At 38.0% G+C, this 21,158-nt stretch overlaps 2 pseudogenes; both read left to right on the top strand.

Moving 5' to 3' along the window:
* Positions 1-761: 761 nt before the first annotated feature.
* On the top strand, positions 762-1,307 carry LOC115941279 (large ribosomal subunit protein uL23 pseudogene; annotated as a pseudogene).
* Positions 1,308-17,364: 16,057 nt separating this feature from the next.
* LOC102735372 (cytochrome c oxidase subunit FA4 pseudogene) lies at positions 17,365-17,809 on the top strand (annotated as a pseudogene).
* Positions 17,810-21,158: the final 3,349 nt, after the last annotated feature.

The raw sequence follows: 21,158 nt of genomic DNA, 5'->3' as shown, positions 1-21,158 counted from the left end.
GGGGTGGCTAGGTGATAGACATTGGGGAGGGTATGTGCTATGGTGAATGCTGTGAATTGTGCAAGAGTGTTGAATCACAGATCTGTACCTCTGAAACAAATAATGCAATAGATGTTAAGAAAAAAAAAAAGAAGAAAGCAGGAGGGGATGAAAAAAGGGGGGGAAATCGGAGGGGGAGAGGAACCATAAGAGACAATGGACTCTGAAAAACAAACTGAGGGTTCTAGAGGGTAGGGGTGTGGGGGCATGGGATAGCCTGGTGATGGGTTTTAAAGAGAGCATGTACTGTATGGAGCAGTGGGTGTTATACTCAAACAATGAATCATGGAACACTACATCAAAATCTAATGATGTAATGTATGGTGAGTAACATAACTTAATAAAAAAAAAAGAACTTCCCTTTTGATGAGTCCACATTCAAGCAAAGACTTGCAAGAAGTAAGAGAGAAAAGCTCCATTAATCTCCAGATAGAGGGAATAGTCATACAGAGTTTCTGAGATAAAAGTGAGCTTGGAGTAGTCAAAAAGCAAGGAGGAGAAAGCCAAGGGGACAGGGGTGAAAGATAATAAGAGAAAGGTACCAGGGAGGGGGTGGGAACACATCATGTAAGGTCTTATAATCCATAGTCCAATATTTTAAATTTGAAACTGAGAAGCTACAGGAAGGTTTGAGCCTAGGTGAACTGCTCTGGCAGCTTAATAGAAATAACTCAAAAGAGAATGAATAAAAGTAGGGATTTCAGTTAAGAAGATATTAGTGGAGCCCTTTTACGAAAATGGCACTGAAGGCTGAGAAGGAAGCCCCTGCCCCTCCCAAAGCTGAAGCCAAAGCAAAGGCTTTGAAGGACAAGAAAGTGGTGCTGAAAGGCGTCCACAGTCACAAAAAAAAGAAGATCCGCACGTCACCCACATTCGGATGACCCAAGACACTGCGTCTGCTGAGGCAGCCTAAATATCCTCGAAAGAGCGCCCCCAGGAGAAACAAGCTTGATCACTATGCCATCATCAAGTTCCCCCTGACTACTGAGTCAGCCATGAAGAAAATAGAAGACAACAACACACTTGTGTTCACTGTGGATGTCAAGGCCAATAAGCACCAGATCAAACAGGCTGTGAAGAAGCTCTACGACACTGAAGTGGCCAAGGTCAACACCTTGATCAGGCCTGATGGAGAGAAGAAGGCATATGTTCAACTGGCTCCTGACTATGATGCTTTGGATGCTGTCAACAAAATTGGAATCATCTAAACTGAGCCCAGCTGGCTAAATCTAAATCTAAATTTTTTCACCAAAAAAAAAAAAAAAGAAGATATTAGAGGAACCAAATAAAACTTGTGGTGACTTGAACCATAAGAGGAACACAGGAGGTGATGCAAATGATCAGATTTGAGATACAGGTTTTAAACCAGAAACAAGAGCAGTGACTGATAGATTAGAGATTGTATTAGTCTGTTAGGGCTGCCTTAACAAAACACCACAGACTGGGTGGTTAAACAACATAAATCCATTGTCTCACAGATCTGGAGGCTAGAAATCCAAGATCAAGGTGTTGGCAGGACTGGTTTCTTCTAAGGCTTCTCTCCTTGGCTTGCAAATAGCCATCTTCTTTTCCCTGTACCTTCACACAGTCCTTCTTCTGTGTGTATCTGTGTACTAATCTCCTCTTCTTATAAGGACAACAGTCATATTGAATTATGACCTCCCATGACCTCATTTTATCTTAATTACCTCTCTAAATAAGGCCCTATCTCCAAATACAGTCATATTCTGAGGTATTGTGGGTTAGGGCTTCAACATATGAATTTTGCAGGGCCACAATTCAGCCCATAACAGATGCAGAATGTCAGAAGAAGAGAAGTTTCCAGAATGACCTTACATTTTTTTCTATCTTGAACATTAAAATTCCAGTTATCACTTATTAAAAAAGGGAGACCAAGGGAATGGGAGGTTTGAAGGTAAAAATCATCCAGGTGGCACACCTAGTAAGCTGTTGGATAGGACACTGGAATTCAGAGAAAAGTCAAAGATAGTATCATATACTGGGATGTTTGTCAACAAATACATGACATTAAAACATGGGATGGTTGAAATCTCTTTAAGAGTGTATTTGGGTAGAGAATAAAATAAGTATGCAGATGGAGACCTCTGCCATTCCAATATACAAAATTCTAGTATAAGACATTCGAATACAGTAAAGGAGACTGAGGAATGACCATTGAGATAGGAGGGCCCAGAAAGATGTATCTGTGAAGGATAGTGAATAAAATGTTTCAAGGAGGAAAGCATCAAATGTATCAAAGTGGGAAAATAAGACTAGTAACAATACTACTGGCTTTTTCCATATGAAGGTTATTAGTGATTTTAACTAAAACAATATTGGTAACATGGTAGAGATGAAATCTTAATTCCTCACATATAATAGGTGGTTTCTGCATTACTTCTGCTATTTTACTCCCAGCATCTAGAGCTGATAAAGTGGACAGCAATTATCTGGATGTCAACCTGGATCCAGTTGTCTTCTGCCTCTATGATTAGGACCTCCAATTCCTCCACTTGATTAATAACCTGATAGCTCACCTACCTCTTGCCACTTTATTCTTTCCATGAGATGAAGCCAACTTCACCTGGAGTTCTTTTCCAAATCAAATCAATCACCCCAAAACAAAAGTCTTCCACCCACTCAGACCAAGAATCCCAGCTGCCTACCTAGAAATGCTTGTTGCCATTTTAAACACTCTCTGCCAGCCAATATGTATTATTATCTGAGCTGATACTTCTGGGGAATTACCTAAAAGGCTTGCTGCCCCAAAATGATTCTAGATACAACAGAAGATTACTTATCTAGGAGGCTACCCACCAGAATAATTCAAGCCGCAAATTCTTCTAACAGAGATCTTATTTTTGCAATCAACCATTTTATAAATTAAAGCATTTTTAAAATTAAAGCATTCTTTTCCACACTGTATGGTATGTGAAAAGGTTATATCTACCAGGCCTGCTAATGGCATGGTGGTTATCTATTGCATGGATATGGTGGTGTGTTTCATAATAGGTGGTAAGCAAAGATTTCACACTGATGACACACTAATTGTGGTTACTGTTAGTCATTTTGTCCAGTTAAATTTATTTTTGAAAATAAATTGCAATCATGCAAGCATAAACAAACTATATGAATTCTGAACAAGCTGGGTTTATGGAATACAATCTGAAAAAAAAAAAAAAGGCATTATCCTTTTCTTCTCTACTGCCCAGTCATGCATCCTCTGTAGGCCTATCTTGTAACTGCTCCTCAGATGCCATTTGTAAATCACAAAGTATTCATCACTTAGTTAGCTATATGTCCAATAAGGTATAAGAATAAAATAAATATCTAGACTTAGAGTTGAAATTCCTGCCCTCTCCCAGCTTAGACCTGCTTTAAAGGTGTGTGTTTGATTTTATTTTCCACTTCTTCTGTGCTTTTACTCTTCTTTCCCTATTTACCAGTTTGCTTCAGTATTTCCAGGGTTGAACACAGGGGAGGTAGAAAAGTTTTAAAGGCAGAAAGATCTTAGCTTACTGGCCTACCATATGTTCATGTCTGTAGAGAATTCATTCTCTCATAAGATGCTTTCATAGGTTCTTTGGAGAAGTCCCTTGAATCAAATGCAGCAGTCTTTTCCTACAGTTCCCTAACATGGAAAATACACCCCCTTTCAACCTCTGGGTATACATGGAAATTTCCACAAATAATCTCTTTTATTTTTTTTTTGGTGTTCCACCATCCCTCCAAGGTGGTCATTGGACAATATCCCTTTAACATGGCCTGAGGTTCCATATCTCCCCTCTCCAACACACACACACGCACACACACCTTTGCTGCTCACAAAACATACCTTGACTCATTGTTGGTAGGAGCACAGCACAGGTACTTCTACAATGCAGCCACCAACCTTTGCTCTACTGTCAAACATGCAGCTCCAGCCACACTCTTTCACTTGGAGACCTCACAGACTCCGCATCTTAACAGACTCTAGGGGCACAGGTTCAAGTTCTCCAAGTGGTGTCCTTGAAGCCCATTTCATTTGGCATAAAGGAAGAGCTACTGACACCATTGCTCATGAGTCTATAGAACTCATAGCACACTAACAACACTCTAGAAAGTTCAGCTTGAATCCTGGCCACTCTCTTGGTCTCTCCAATGTCTTAAATAACTGAGGTGGGAGGTAAACAAAAAGCTGAGAAAACAGTTCTTGATTGTTTGCTTTCTAAATTCATTTGGGTAGTTTTGCACCTCAGTCTGGAATGTGGTAGTATTTGCCACCTATTTTCTTGAGCTTTTAGCTATTAATTACAGAAAAAATGTATTTTAATATCTTGCTACATTAGCATATAAATACATTGCATAATAAAAACATTTTCTTTGGGGAATTAATATATTTAAACTCTAGAAAAACTGTTCAGCCTAAAGAATCAGGTCAAAGATATTCTAGGTAAAGAAACTTCTGTTTGGCTTTAAAATGTGGCATGGTTATACAATGGAATACTGGTCAACAAAACCAAATGAAGTAGATACACACTCAGCAATAAAGATGAGTCACAAGAGCACTATGCTGACCAAAGGAAGCTAGACATAAAAGAGTACATATTTATGATTATATTTAGATGAAACTCTGGCAAAGAAAAATCTAAAATTTTAGTAAAGAAAGCATATTAGTGGTGCCTTAGAAAATGTGGGGGGGTTCACTAGAATGGGACACAAAAATTTTAGAGGTGACAAAAATGTTTGTGGTGAATATATGGATGTGTGGGTGTATCAATTTGTCAAAACTCATCAAAACAGGGCGCCTGGGTGGCTCAGTTGGTTGGGTCACTGCCTTCGGCTCAGGTCATGATCCTGGAGTCCCAGGATCGAGTCCCACATCGGGCTCCCTGCTTGGCAGGGAGCCTGCTTCTCCCTCTGACCCTCCCCCCTCTCATGTGCTCTCTGTCTCTCTCATTCTCTCTGTCTCAAATAAATAAATAAAATCTTTAAAAAAAAAAAAACCTCATCAAAACATACACTTTAAATGGCTTTTTAAATTTTATTTAAATACATATAAAAATTAGATGTGAAAACTACACACCTGGACTGTACCATATTTCCCCTTATGGAACTGCTTTCATTGAATTGTTCTTTATTTTTATGTTGTGTTATAAAGCCCCCAAAAGATATAGTAATAAGTAGCCTCACCAACACAAGCTGTATTTTCTGGAGGGATGCTTTTGAGTGAGTTGTTCATCATTCCTTCCATGATGATAAACAGCAACAAAAGTATATTCATTAATATGTGAGCTACTTGCAAACAATGTGCTTATTTTCATCCTGTGGACACTAAATCACGTAAAAGATCATTTTTTCCCCTCTCAGATTACTTCCACCAAACTCAAAACTTTGAAACCTCTGGCTCTCATGGCATGCTTTCTGTATATTAACACAGCTTTGTAGTTCTCTTATTTTTCCTCATGAAGATGAAAGTATCCTGTATTGGCATTGATTTATTATTGCCAAAAGGAATAAAGAAAGTAAAGTAAAAAGCAGATTCATGAAAACATCTGTCAACCAAAGAGAAAAGACTATAAAGGACTATAAAAGCAACCATACCAATAATTAAACTCCAAATGCTAAAGACCTGCCCAATCTCTTTAGAAACATACAAGACATAAAAATTTGTCATAGAATTCAGGCATACAAAAAAACAGAATCTGTTTTATGCCATGACTATTGCTAAGAAATCTGAGCTGTGGGGCCAAGGGGAGATAATCTAAGGAAATAATCCTACTAGGAAGACTCTGAATCTTGTCTTGCAAATCAAAGGAAAAAATTATGAGAAAGTAACTTCAATTTTATTAACTGGAAAAAGGATTAAAATGCCATTTCACCTTGTTTTTTAAAGTATTAATTAAAATATTGTGTGTGTGAGAGCCCACTAGTGTTGGTGTTGAAAATTAAAAATTTAATGAAAACTAAATTATATAAACATTAGCTAAGAATACAATGGTTGGTGGTTTATTAATGAGGAAAGAGTAAGGTAAGAAGAGTATGCATACCACATACAGCTGCTTATTAGACAAGAAGGGCCTGAGATGAAAAACAGCATAACTATTTCAGTATTTTCTCCTTCTGGCAATTTCTGATTGTTAGTGTGCTCATTCCTTTCACAGCTGCTCTCAAGTTCACTAGCCATCTTGTTGTGTTTTATCCTGTCAACATGTTTCTCACATACTCTTCCATCTCCCCTTCTCAAGCATTCCCAGTAGAATCCCATAGAACAAGTAACATTTTCTTCACATCTTCCTTTTATTTCTAGTTTGCTCCCAGCATGTCTTCACAGGGAGGGGGACAACATTGCTAAGACTTTCTCCAGCTTGAGTAAGGGAAACTGCTAAGCATGCTCCAATTTTTCTCTCTAGGTCCACAGGTAGTAAAGCCTTTATGTTCATTTACTGGCTCATTTGACAAGGAATAACTGAACATATTCTATGTGCTAACTGCTGTGTAACCAATGGTTGCAAAGTGAGTTCACAAACAAATACCTCAACAGTCCTCAGCATCATCTTGAAGTGGCCTTATCTGTGTCTCCATTTCACACAGGGAAAACCAACTGAGACTAAATGAGACAGAGTGACATTTCCAGCCTAAAGATTAAACTCTGACCTGTCAGGCTCTGCAGCATGACAGTTTAGAAGGACCCTTCTGTAACAATAAACTAATTCCTGGGTGTATTAAAACAGACTTCATAATAAATTACAAACATATCATGAAGTAAGGGGGGAAAAGGAAAGAAAGAAGGAAAAACAGCAGCAACAAAGAGCTAAAACAAGATTTGAGAATAGTGGGCTGTAGGAGAATATGGAAGCTAGGTTACCTCAGGATAAATGCCCACATTAGTGCTGTGCTATCTTGAGCTCCCATGATGTACAGGATGAACTTGGGACTCCTCCACCTTAAGCCTAGACACTCAACGAGGACTAATGCAGTACTAAATCAGCAATGCCCACCAGTTTCCAGTAGAAACAAATGCAATCCTCTGAAGGAAAACATCATCACCCTTGGGTGCACTCAGATTAAATTGAACCACGAAAATATTAACAAACACAAAAGGAAACAAACCACCAAATGATTCAGGAGAAACAACAAATAATAAATTTCTTTAGATGATCAAAGACCTCAGATAAGAAATTTAACAGTATGAAATTTAACAGTGCATTCAATGTTTAAAGAAAAAATTAAGGTGGAATTAAGAACCTAGAAAGTAAAACTAAGCTACTCCAAAAAAAAGGAAGAAGAAGTAGAAAAAGAACAAGATAAAAAAAAGTAGCAGCAGCAGAGGTAGTATTGTAGGGTATTGTAGTACTGAAAGGTCAAAAAGGTGATAAGGAAGGACATACCCCCAGAGGCAGTGGAATGCCCATGATTGAGGCAGCAGAGTAGGTGGCAGGGGGTAGTGGGTAGCAAGGAAGGAGGGATTACCACAAAAGCCGCAGCAAGCCCAGTAGCCTATAGAATGTATTATAGTTCAGATATCCCATTGACAAATTCTTCCAACTTCTGTATATTTGAAAATGTCTATATCTCACTTTCATTTTTCAAAAAAAATTTCCTTGAATATAGAATTTTAAGTTAATAATTTTTTTCAGTCTTGCAATGATGTCATCTTACTGTCCTCTGTCATTTAATTTTTCTTATAAGAAATCAGATGTCATTCAGATTGTTGTTCCCTTATGTGTGAAGTTTCATTTTTCTGGCAGTTTTTTTTCCTTTTTTTTAAGATTTTATTTATTTATTTGACAGAGACACAGCAAGAGAGGGAACACAAGCAGGGGGCAGTGGGAGAGGGAGAAGCAGGCCTCCCACTGAGCAGGGAGAAGGGAGATGCTGTGTGGAACTAATGCCATAAGAACTTTAGGGCTATAGATAAATCTCAAGCCTATTTATGGCTAAAATTCTTACCATCTTTGTAGTTCTGAAAACAAGCAAAGTAAAAGTGGTCCTTGATAAGAAAGGCCCTTTGGTGACTGGCCTTAGCCAACTCAAAGACTCTGGAGATAAAAGCAGCTCATCCTAAGCCTCAAAAAAGACTCACAAATAATTTTCTATGGACACTAAGCATTTCAGAGTCAAATATGAACCCAGAAGAAAACAAGGCACCATGAGGAGAATCATCCCACAAAATGAATTAAAAATAAACCAGCAGAAACACTCACATGAACTTCAGAAAATTTTGATAATTTTTCAATTATCAACTATAAATTATTTCAAAGACATTTTACAGCAAGGATGTAAAGAAATTAAAACCCTTATAAGTAGTGAAGCCATTGTGGAAAATGTTTGGCAGTTCCTCAATAAATTAAACAGAGAACCAACAAATTATCTCATCTGCTTGACCAACTTTTCTTTCAGGAAGATGTGGGATTCAATCCCAGATCTGCTGCTTTTTAGATTTGTGATACTGACCCAATCAACTAATTTCTCTTAGGTTCACTTTTTCAATCTGTTAACTAGTTACAATATCAACCTTGTAGGAACTAGTGATAATTAGGGATTATATATGTGCCAGACATCTCCTAAAGTCCTAAGGACCAAGGGTAAGACAGCATAGGTGTTTAATAAACTAAAACATCAAATGTATTTACTTGCTTCCGTGTCTGTTTTCTTTGAGATCTCCTAGATTGTCTCTATAATTCTATTTCCAGTTTCTAGCACAGTATCTGGAATATATTAGGTTTAATTGTATGTCTGTAACTATCAATAGGGATCTTCATAGTACAACTAAAATTCTGACTCATGAGACTATTATAGGCTATATTTTGTCATCAGTAAGACACCGAATGGAAACCAGCACTCATCAGTAGGACAACATCAAGCATTCCTCTAGTCAATAGGAATCCCTGTAATGGTCCAGCACATAGCTGTAATGCTCCAGTACACAGCTCTCAGGGAGGTATCTATTTCTCAGATGACTGCTCAGATACAAGGAGATTAAATTCACATCAGACAGGTTTATCACTTATCCGTTTAAAATTTGCTGGCTTAAAACAACAAATCTTCCCCCCACCCCTTTAATTCCACATTTTTTGTAGCTCAAGAATCTGGGTGCAGTTTAGCTAGGTTTTCTTGCTCAGGATTTCTCCCAAGGCTGTGATCAAAGCTGCAATGCAGTCATCTCAAGACTTAACCTGGGGAGGATTCACTTATAAAATCATTGGTTTGTTTGTCAGCAGAGTTCAGTTTCTCACAGGTTTCTGGACTGGGGGCACCAATTCCTTTCTGGCTACTGGTGTGACACTTCCCTCAGCTCCTGGCTATGTGGTCCTCTCTATACAACAGCTTATAACACAGCATCCAGGCTTCCATCAGAGCACAAAAGCAAGAGAGGGTGAACAAAAACAAACCAGGGTCTTTTTGTAACCTAATCTTGGAATCGGCATTCCATTAATTTTGCTATATTCTATCTGTTAGAGGTGAGTCACTAAGTCCAGCCAAAATTCAAGTGGAAGAAATTACACAGGGCATAAATAGCAAAATAAAGCACTACTGGGATCCAGTTTGGGAGCTATCTTCTACCACAGGCACCATGGAAAGCAAAGTAGCTTAGATGTCTCATTTCAAACAAGAGTCTTATAACAAATCCGTAACTGTAACTTCCAGGTTTCCCTCAGGGGACAAGACAGTTACAAGTTACTATACTAAGGAAGTCTAAGGTATGGCATTTGCATGAGGCATTTATAATTCTCATGTAGTTTCTTACATTTTTTAAAAAACAATTTTATTGAGGTATGACTGCCATATAAAAAGCTGTAAATATTTAACATATATAATTTGATGTGAATGGATCTAAGTTATATAACCAGGAAGCCATCATCACAATCAACATCATAAAATTATCTGTCACCTCTAAAGCTTCCTCCTGCCCCTTTTGTTTTCTTTTCCTTTGTGGGAAAAACATGTAACATAAGATCTACCCTCTTAATGAATTTTTAAATATACAATACTGTTAATTATAGTCCCTATTTGTACAAATTTCAGGACTTATGTATTTTACATAACTGAAACTTTGGACCCTTGACCAATACCACCCCACTCCGTCCTCCCCTCAGCTGCTGGCAATCTCCATTCTACTCTCTGTTGCTATGTGTCTGACTATTTTGGATGCAATCCCTATTAAAATTCCAATGGCATTTGTTACAGAAATAGAAAAAATAATCCCAAAATTCATTTGGAACCACAAAAGACCGCACACAGCCAAAGTATTCTGAGCAAGAAGAGCAATGCTGAAGATACCACATTCCCTGATTTCAAAACATATTACAAAGTTACAGTAAGCAAAGGAGTATAATAGTGGCATAAAAACAGACATATAAAACAAATGGAATAGAATAGAGAGCCCAGAAATAAACCCACACATATATAGTCAACTGATCTTTGACAAGGACACCAAGAATACATTATGAGGGAAAAGATAGTCTCTTCAAGAAATGATGTTGTTCCCACATGCAAAAGAATGAAATTGGACTGTTACACCATACATGAAAATGAACTCAAACTGGATTAAAGACTTACATGTAAAACCTGAAATAATAAAATTCTTTGAAGAAACAGGGGAGAACACTTCTAAAGATTGGACCTAGACAATGATTTTTTGGATATAATACCAAAAGCAAAAGCAACAAAAGCACAAATAGACTAGTGAGACTACATCAAATTAAAAGGCTTCTGCACAGCAAAGGAAGCAATTAACAAAATGAAAACACAACCTACAGAATGGGAAAAATATCTGTAGACCATGTATCTAATAAGGGGTCAATACCCAAAATATATAAGGAACTTCTACAACTCTGTAACAACAACAACAACAACAACAAAAAACCTGATTTTAAAAATAAGCAAAAGAAGGCATCAAAAAAAAAAAAAAAAAGAAAAGAAATCCTGCCATTTGCAACAACGTGGATGGAACCAGAGTGTATTATGCTAAGCGAAATAAGTCAGTCAGAGAAAGACAAGTATCATATGATCTCACTGATATGAGGAATTCTTAATCTCAGGAAACAAACTGAGGGTTGCTGGAGTGGTGGGGGTGGGAGGGATGGGGTGGCTGGGTGATAGACATTGGGGAGGGTAAGTGCTATTGTGAGCTTTGTGAACTGTATAAGACTGATGAATCACAGACCTGTACCCCTGAAATGAATAATACATTATATGTTAATTTAAAAAAATTTTTAAAAAAGAAAAGAATCATTGCAGAAATCCTCACCCAGTAAATAAGGGTGAAGACAGAAGATCCTGTGATACAGAAGAGAAAAAAAAATGTTTTTGAAGCAGAAGGAAAACCAGGAACAGGTATTATCTTGATTTAAAAAAAAAAAAAAAATAAGCTAAAGACCTGAATAGACATTTCTCCAAAGAAGATAAACAAATGACCAATCAGTATATGAAGAAATGTTCATTCAGTTTACACTACATCAAAAACTAATGATGTACTCTATGTTGGCTAACTGAAAATAATAAAAAAAATAAAAAATAAAATAAAAAATAAAAAGAAAAGGTGTTCAATATCACTAATCATTAAGAAAATGCAAATCAGGGGCGCCTGGGTGGCTCAGTCGTTAAGCGTCTGCCTTCGGCTCAGGTCATGATCCCAGGGTCCTGGGATTGAGCCCCACATCCGGCTCCCTGCTCCGCGGGAAGCCTGCTTCTCCCTCTCCCATTCCCCCTGCTTGTGTTGCCTGTCTCACTGTGTCTCTCTCTGTCAAATAAATAAATAAAATCTTAAAAAAAAAAAAAAAAAAGAAAATGCAAATCAAAATGACAAGGTGAGATCACACCTATTAGGACGGCTATTAAAAAAAAAAGGGACAAATGTTGCTGAAGAAGTGAAGAAAAGGGAACCCTTTTACATGGTTGGTGGGGATGTAAATGGGTGCAACCACTATAGAAATCAATATGGGGTTTCCTCAAAAAATTAAAAATTAAATTACCATTTGATCCAGCAATCCCACTTCTGGGTATGTATCCAAAAGAATTGAAATCTAGATCCCAAAGAAATGTCTGTACTCCCATGTTCACTGAAGTATTATCCACAATGACCAAGTTATGGAAACAATCTAAATGTGTATCAATGGCCAAATGGATAAAGAAAATGTGGTATATACATACAGTGGAATATAATTCATCCTTTAAAAAGAAGGAAATCCTGTCATTTGCAATAATATAGTGTGGATGCACCTGGAGGGGATTCTGCTAAATAAATAAGCTAAACACATAAGAAAGACAAATGCTGCATGATCTCACTTATATGTGAAATCTAAAATACTTCAATTTTAATTGCAGCATTCAAACATTCCTAACACAGCAATGTAGTTTAGCAATATCACTGACATTCTACCTTTATCAGATTATCAGAACACAAAAAAGAAGTTTAAGAAAGGCCAAACTGTCTTTACCACAATATGAAGTTACTATTTTTTTAAGTCAAGAATGGCCAAATACTAGAGAATTTATATGGCTTTACCCAATATTATGTGTTTAATAAATATATGGGTATCAAATTTAATTGAACTGAATTGAACTCACAAACACAAGGTTGGAACAGTTAGATATCAAACAAAGTGAATCTAGAAAACAGAACAGGAGAGGGGGCAAAGAAGATCTGGCCTAAGGATGATACCTCAGCTAGCACTGTGAACATATCGCACACTGAAGAGGACATGTATCACATTCAGAAAAAATAATTATTAAACAACTACTTATTACTGTGGCAGGTCCCATTTCAGTTCAGGTCACTTAAATAAAATTGTTTGAACACTGATAAGATACCAGGAAGTGTGGTAAGAGCTAGAAATAGACATGTATAAGCACGGTCCCTGATCTTAATAAACCCAGGTACTCACATTTACTGATGTCTACTATATGCAGACATTATCCTTGTAACTAAGGAGAAAAAGATGAATAAGATACCATCTCTGTATTCAGGGCAATTGTGAACAAATGGAAATAGACATAAAAATTATCATTTAATATACAAGGCAGAGAGCAGAAGAGATGAAGCTGAAGAGGCAAGAGGGGACCATATAATAGAGAGCTTTGTAAATCATTTTAAGGAAGTTGATGAAAAGTCCTGGAAGGTTTTCATCAGGGCAGTGGTGTGATAAGAAATACAATCCTTGCAGCTGTGTGCAAAATGGTATAAGGGAAGTAGGAGTGGAGACAGAAAGAAAAGTCTTTGCAGACAGGAAGAGGATCTGAATTAAGGCAATGGCAAAAGAATGAATACTTTCTTCACTTCAGCTTCTGCTCACAGAGATACTCAAATCAATATATGCCACCCCTACCCCCATTCATTTGATATAAACAAACCTCACTGCCTTAGTTCTCTCCATGCTGCCCCCATCACTATTTCCCCATTCATGGCAAAGTCCCATCATATAATTCATTTAGATAGACATTTTGCCCAGTGCCTGGTAAACAGTAGATACTCAAGATATTTGTTTTGGCTTGATCACATGAATCAGGGAAGCTGCTACAGAGTGGACACATGCCTTGCCTCCTGTTTTATTGGCTTCCTCCTAACTTGGCAAAAGTCCGTGGCCTTGAAAAGAAGGGACTTAGGCTAAAAAAACACTGAGGAGCATCTGTGCTCTGTGTACATAGCACTGTTTTGAAATCTCCTGTCCCTGCTTCAAAGAGCTTGACAGCAGCCAGAACCAACTGTTTGGTTAATGAAACCTCAAAGGCTAAAGAAATACAATAATAACCTATAACTTCCTTTCTAAATATTCACAATGTTCATAACTCAGAACTCCATTTCATTGCTTAGGAAATCCTTTCATTATCCAGTTATTTAAGTACCTACTAGGTACTAGGGCAAGAAGATAAATCAAAGATAGCTCCTACCTTATGTGGGTGCACATTTTAATAAGAAAGAGATGAAAAATAGATGACAGATGAAAGATAGAGGATAGAAAGATAATAGACAAATAGATAACTGGTCAACATAATGAGTTCTAAGACAAAAAGTATAAAGAGTTTTGTCAGAGTAGAAGGAAAGGCTGTATCATCAACTTCTACCTGGGGCACAGGGGTGGCCTTACAGGAGAGGGGCTGTCAGAGCTGGGTATTGAAAGACAAAGAGAACAACAGGAGAAAATGGGAGGAAATTCCAAATTTGTTGAGTAAGAGGCAACACATCCATGTAAGTATACAAGAACACACGAATGGAATTAAGGAGACTGCAGGCCAGATTGTAAGCAATGATCAATTAATCAAGGTAATGCCCTCCCTTCTTAAATTCCAGAGGCTTTCCCATGTGCTTATTATGAAGAAGAGATATTTTAATACGTACTTTCCATTTATAGTCATCCTGCATGTACATTGTACACTGTTTTAGTTGTTCCTGTATTTTTATCCTATTTCTGGCTCTTCATACTATTTGTTAGCTACTCAGAGTTCCCAAGAAAGAATATAAAAAATTTTACCCTCTCTTTCTATCAAATAGTGTCTGAGAAATACCACATATTTTTCAGAGAAAATAAAATCTGTTGCTCTAGGTGAATAGTGCATTAAATGGGGAGCTAATACAGGAAGTTTTCATCATACACTCAATAAAATCTTTTGTTTTTACTTCATGCAATGATCAACATTTCTTCATCCCTGGTGTAGAAGATGTAAGAAAATCTATGGCACAAATTTGGCCAACACAGCAAGACCCCTACTGTGTGGGTGGTACAGGATCTGCAACATAAGCTTCCAAATAGGTCTTTGAGTCAAGCTACAGATGGCATGACAGCTCCAGTGCCATCAACTGACCAGCCATGTGCTGAATGTAAAGTGTAGATAACTGTCTCTGTAATGACCAGAGAGTCCTTCTTTGATATTCAAATGTACTACAGTCTACTTAGCAATATGGTCATCCAGTAATTTGTGAATATGACATAAAAATTTTGTTATTAAAAATTTCCAAATCACTAGTCATTATTTTATCACTATGAAAACAACTGAGAATTGTTCCAGGCACTTGGAAAGTAGAAAAATATTCAAGAATGCCAAAGATCCCATACTCCAAAGTGAGGAGATAGGACACACTGAGACTCTTGGTATTTGCCCCTCACCCACATATAAGGTAAATAAGAGAAAGGTAAGGGAATTTTCCAGAGACTTTTTTCTTAATTCAATTAGCCAACATAAAGTACAATATTAGTTTCAGATGTAGTGTTCAATGATTCATCAGTTGCATATAACACCCAGTGTTCATCACATCACGTGTCCTTGAAGGTTATCTGTACTTTAAGCATTTTCCCAAAGGGTAGCTGGGGGAAATTTGCCTGGAGTGGTTGGCAGACAGTACCCTGCACTGTCATTGATCATGCTATTTGTTGTATCTGTGGTTATCACCCCCTGGGAGAATCAAGTGGGTGGTGATTGACTTCTTCAAGGGAAAAGTTTAAGGGAAAAAAAAAAAACTAACTTAAAAAAAAGACAAAGTAGAACCACCCCTAAAAATGTGAGGGAAATGTGCAGGTATTAGAGTTGATAAAGCAATAGGCCCCATCAGGAGACTTGTGAGAAGAAAATAAAAACTGAGACTTTCAACTATAAAGACATGAAGGTGAAAAGAGTGACAATGAGAGCATATGGAAATGATATCCTTTTATCAAGTTGTTGAATGTGGATTTTCCTTCATCCCATTGTTGCTTAGGATCTCAAGGTAGGGAAAATTTCAAGAATGTGAAGTGCCTACACACACCTCTTAGCGAGATGGCTGACCCCATATGCAGAACATGCTACGATTTTATGAAATCAGTTCTGCTGGTATTCACATACACATCCAAGCTGCATCACAGTAAGATCAAAGAGAATGGTAGCAAGTAAATAAATGTTCTGAGAGAGTTGTCAGTATGCTGTTGAGGGTGGGAGTGGTTCAAGGATACAAAGGAAGAGACTTCTCGAAAATGAGGGGGACTTCATGACACAGGGCTTAGCAGGTATTCTGGAATTTGAAGGACCTGGGGATTGATACCTGACTAAGGCCTGGAAAGTCCAAACATGAGAGGTGTTGGCTACAAGAGGGCTGCACTAAGAGGATTTACATTTCCCCTGAAAAGAGGTCAAAGGTATTAGATGAGAGGAGGCTTGGTATGCCCACTGACGCTAGAGGAGAAAAGTGACATAGCAGAGTGGTAAAATGCTGAAAGGCAGAGGACCAACAGGGATTCACACAGAACCAGCATAAAGAGGAAAGAGCAGGTGGGACTCTCCAAAGAACACACAAAGCATATGATGAAAAAAATGAAAACCAGTATTTCGTATCTTCCACATCTCACAGTCACTGTGTCAGTTGTCAATTCACTGCCTCTTACCCCAAATGCAACCCCTCAATATATGTCTTATGATAAACAACAAAATCCCTTTAAGCATTTCTCCTTTAAAGTGAGAACAAGGTTAAACTTTCTCACTCCAGGGTGCTGGAGGTACACTGCAAGAGGAAGGGGATATCCTTGCAATTCTACCAAGAGTCAGGGGTCAACGTTGTGGCTGTGAGGTCATCTAGTAGACCACTGCCCCAGCCATGAGTGCAGAATGCAGTCACTCTGCAGCCTTGCAGCCTCATCAGGTAACAACCTTTTTGCCGCCTTCTGTACCTGGAAACCAGAACCTCACTCAGCCTACATGGTCTCAAGGCTTCCTGCCTATACCTGCACTGGGACTCCCACTACAAACCCACACTCCCAGCTGCTGATCTCCTGCCATCCTGCTTGCAGTCCACAAGGAAGGTTGCCTATTGTTTACTAGCACCTCCCCCCACCCCCCCAGCTCTAGACTAGCCAAACTAAGAAACTTCTCTACTATCCAGTAGGTTGAACCCTTTCCTAGTTTGTCCTTCCTTGGACACTCTCCCTCAGCCCTGGGATACCATATATATCTTAGAGTTACACCTCTATTATACTTAATAGTTCTTTATGTTAAACTTCCCCTGTTGAACCTACTGCGTAGTTTCTATCTCCCGAATAGACCCAGAACACTACTGTCATCAGTACATTCCATAATCACACAAATCAAGTAAAACCTTCTGCATCCCACCTCTGCCCCCTTCCCAATCCCCTCCAACTCTGGAAAAGATGGATCAACTCAATGGGAGGATGTGGGAAGATGGTGGGAAGCAGAAGAGACAGTTGATGAAATGAAGAAAACAGCTCCCTGACTCACTACAGCCTGACTCAATATACCTGTAAAATTATCTTATTCTGAGATAGGGATTTCACAGAACTATTAGAATTGTTCTCTACTGGGACTTCCGTTCATCCTCGGTGTAGGGATTACTTAGTGCCGGGCCTTCCACGTTTGGTTTTTTCTTCTCCTGGACAGGAGGCCTCTGCAGCAACCATGTTATGCCAGATCATTGGTCAGGCCAAGAAGCATCCGAGCTTGATCCCCCTCTTCGTATTTATTGGGGCAGGAGGTACTGAAGCAGGGCTGTATGTCTTGCGCCTGGCATTGTTCAATCCAGATGTCAGTTGGGATAGGAAGAATAACCCAGAACCCTGGAACAAACCAGGTCCCAATGATCAATACAAGTTCTACTCAGTGAATGTAGATTACAGCAAACTGAAGAAAGAAGGTCCAGACTTCTAAATGAAATGTTTCACTATAAAGCTGCTTAGAATGAAGGTCTTCCAGAAGCCATCTACACAATTTTCCACTTATCCAGGAAATATTTCCCCTCTAAATGCATGAAATCATGTTGGTGTATTGTGTTGGGGTTTACGCTGAGTAATAAAGATCTGAAACTTGGAAAAAAAAAAAAAAAGAATTGTTCTCTACTAACCTGTAGGCTACTGTGTCATTTTTACCACTGTATCTTCCCAACTACTAGTAAAGAAGATTGTCAATTCTCAATAATATACTTTTTAATATAGTTGAAAGAATTGTTATGGTCAAGGACCTCAGAAGGTAAAAAGAAAAGGTAGCCAATATTTAGCCAGAGAAGAGCAACCTTACTCAGAAATATGAGTCTTAAATTGAATCAAATTCAAGCAAAATTTTTTTTTAGATTTCAATCCCAAAGTGAAAGAGGCCATTATATATTTTTTCTGAGTATGAAATTTATTAAGCAAAAGCCATCCCCTGAAAAAGGATCACAAAATTTTATTAGACAGGATATTCTCTGTTCTTAAGCCCCTTACTGAAATTTTAATCCCCTCTGCAGCATCTCTGTAGCTTATTTTCAAACAACCAGGAACAGGGAACCCATTCCCTCCCAAAAGGAGCTCATCCCAATCTCAGAGAGCACAAATAATCAGAAAATGCTTTCTTTAATTCAGTCAGGGAAAACATTGAAAGGTAAAGTCCCTTTTCCTCATGACAGTCCTTAAATACTTAAAGGTGGTCATTATATCCCTGGAGATTTTTCTTCTGGTTCAAGAGCCAACATTTTATTTCTCATATGGCTTCGGTTAGTGTTTTCTCACTGTCCTAGTCACTCTCCTCTGAACACACACCAGTTATGTCTTTTTTCTATTTCCTTTACATGTCTTCCTCCATATGTAATAAAAACCTTATACTACAGTTGGCACAGTTTATAGCTGCATGCCAGAACAGCAAGACTATTGTCTCTGAGGCTCAGTATAATCTACTTCAGTGAGAGAAACCTAATCACTATTCCCACTCTACTCATGTTCCCTGGGCAAGCTCATTAGTTTGAGGTGGTTTTAATTACCACAAATACCATACCCTAGTGCCTGATCCATATCACCAGCTCAAGCCTCCTTCCAAGATCCTGATGCATTTACCATACTACCTGCTCATCATCACTCCTGGATATTCCAGACATGCCTCAAGCTCAACAGGCTGAACACTAAAATCTCCATTTTTCCCTGGGAACGTGCTCCTCCCCCTAGATTCTCCATCTCAGTTAAGAGTGCTACCGTCATCCCAGCCACACTATCTAAAACACACCATGCACAGGCAAACATTAAACATATGTTTTCTCTTTGTCACTCTCTAAATATCTCTAATAAGTATTCCTTTTCACCCTCCCACACTGTTTCATTATCCATGATATTCTTCATATTGTTTCCTCTGTCTCTCCTATTAACCCTCTACCCCATTACTTCCTGATCTTCATTCAATACTTCACCGAGGCATCATCTCTTCCATGAAGCCCAGGAGGAAAAAGTCATCACCTTGGCTGAATCCAAGATGCAACGACAGACAACTTGAGGGTTTATGGATACCACATCCTCTCCAAACCATCCTTCTCTGATATACACAGTATCCACCTCTCTCACCTCACACTAAAATACTTTTTCATTTCTTTTTTGACCTTGGACAGATTCTTTTTCCCTTCTTTTTTCAAGCATTTCCTAAGACTTCTCTTAGGTTCCTTATCACTTCCTTTATCTGAAAAGATACCACCACTGACTTCACAAAATTTGTCTCCCACCTATTTTCTTGAAGCAAATAAAGTGCAACCTTGGAAAACTATGTTCTCATTGGGATTCCTTCCTAATATCATGGGGACTGAGGTCCTGTACTACAGAGATTCCGTAACACCTACTGTATACATCAACTCATTTGGGCATCAAGGCAAGATTTAAAAATAACTCAGAGACACATAGCAAGTAGATAGAAGCACCCTTACAGATCAGTGATTCCAAGTTGGGCCCTCTCTTGACATCTCAGGGTCAGAGCATGGACTTCAGAAAGTGATTGGGTTAGTCTTGAGTTCACTGCTTTTAACTATTTCCTAGGAGAGTTCTTTAACTTCCCTAAGATTCAGTTTTCTCATCTACAAAATTAGGATAATAATAGTACCTCCTAAAATTTTAATGGAGATTAAATATTATATAAAGTACTAGTGCAGAACTCAAAGGTATTAACTATCAGGAATACTCCAAATCAGGAAACTAATTGGGTATAAAGCTGTGACTTCATCTCAAATTTTCTTGTTAATATCCATACCATCTTTAGAAATATATGATCTATTTTGAGAAAAAAGATAAATGGCCAAAAAATGGCATTGACCCCTTTTGTTTTTCCTTCGCATGACTGCTTCAGCTACAATTTAAAAGACTCATCAAAATTTCCCAAGGAAATTGCCCAGTCAAAAACATAGTCTTGGGCTATAAAATATGGCACATACAGTCCATAGTCCATCAAACTCTGACATGGAATGAATCTTCAATGAACATAAAGCTCCTTCATGATGTAATTGTTAGAAGAAAATCCTGCTGATGTAGATCTTTCTTTATGTTAGATGGCTTCATATGTTTTGCCTCATACACAAAAAAATAGAGTTTGTATAACAGCAGTGCATTCCTTAGACTTCTCTGGTCTTTTCAACACTTTTATTCTCCTTATTTTTTCACAGTTTGATAGTTTATAAGATATTTATTTAACACCTACTAAAAGCACTGTGCTAGGTATGGTTTAGGTAATAGCCACTGATCTGGAAGAGTCACAGCTAAGTGGAGGATGGAAATTGATGTCATGAAAAAGTTGTGAAGGTTTTAATTGCTTATTTCATTCATTTTGGATATTACCACCAAATTAGCTACATTATCATTAAGGAATAGTTCTTTATTATTTGAAGTTATCCTTAGTAAACCCTAAGTAAAAATGTTAACTTAAAAACTGTTTATCACTTTTGAAATGTGTCATCTGATTTATTTCGATTCCATAAACACTTGCACATTCAAGCAAGGCACTGTGCTAAGCACTACACTTCTTTGAAGCCACACATTATGTGGAACAAGGACAGACTGAGAGTACTCTTGTTGGTATGATTAACACATAGTAAGCCCCAACACAGGTTTAAATAGCAGGAGAAAAATTCACACATGGCACTCAATAATTTTTCGATCTAATGATGGAAATGAAGACACACAAGTAACAGTAAAACAAGGTCAACTTACACAAGTACTAAATTATGGAATATGCAGGTAGGTATGGAAAGTTAAGCAGATGACCTTTGTTTGGATAATCAAAAAAGTTTTCCTAAAACAACTGACATTTTAAATGAGCTTCAAAGGTTGAAAAGAATAGACAGGTCCATGGAAATAAAAGTCCCTAGGCAAGAAGAATGGAATAAATATAAGCTTGTGATCTTGAAAGCACGTGGTAGTAGTGGATGGACAAGTGGGAGG

Source organism: Leptonychotes weddellii, chromosome 11 (assembly GCF_054177405.1).
Source record: "Leptonychotes weddellii isolate Sample4059 chromosome 11, ASM5417740v2, whole genome shotgun sequence".
In the NCBI taxonomy this organism is placed as follows: domain Eukaryota; kingdom Metazoa; phylum Chordata; class Mammalia; order Carnivora; family Phocidae; genus Leptonychotes; species Leptonychotes weddellii.
The sequence above is the reverse complement of the archived record's forward strand: the minus strand, read 5'-3'. Positions and strand labels throughout refer to the sequence as shown.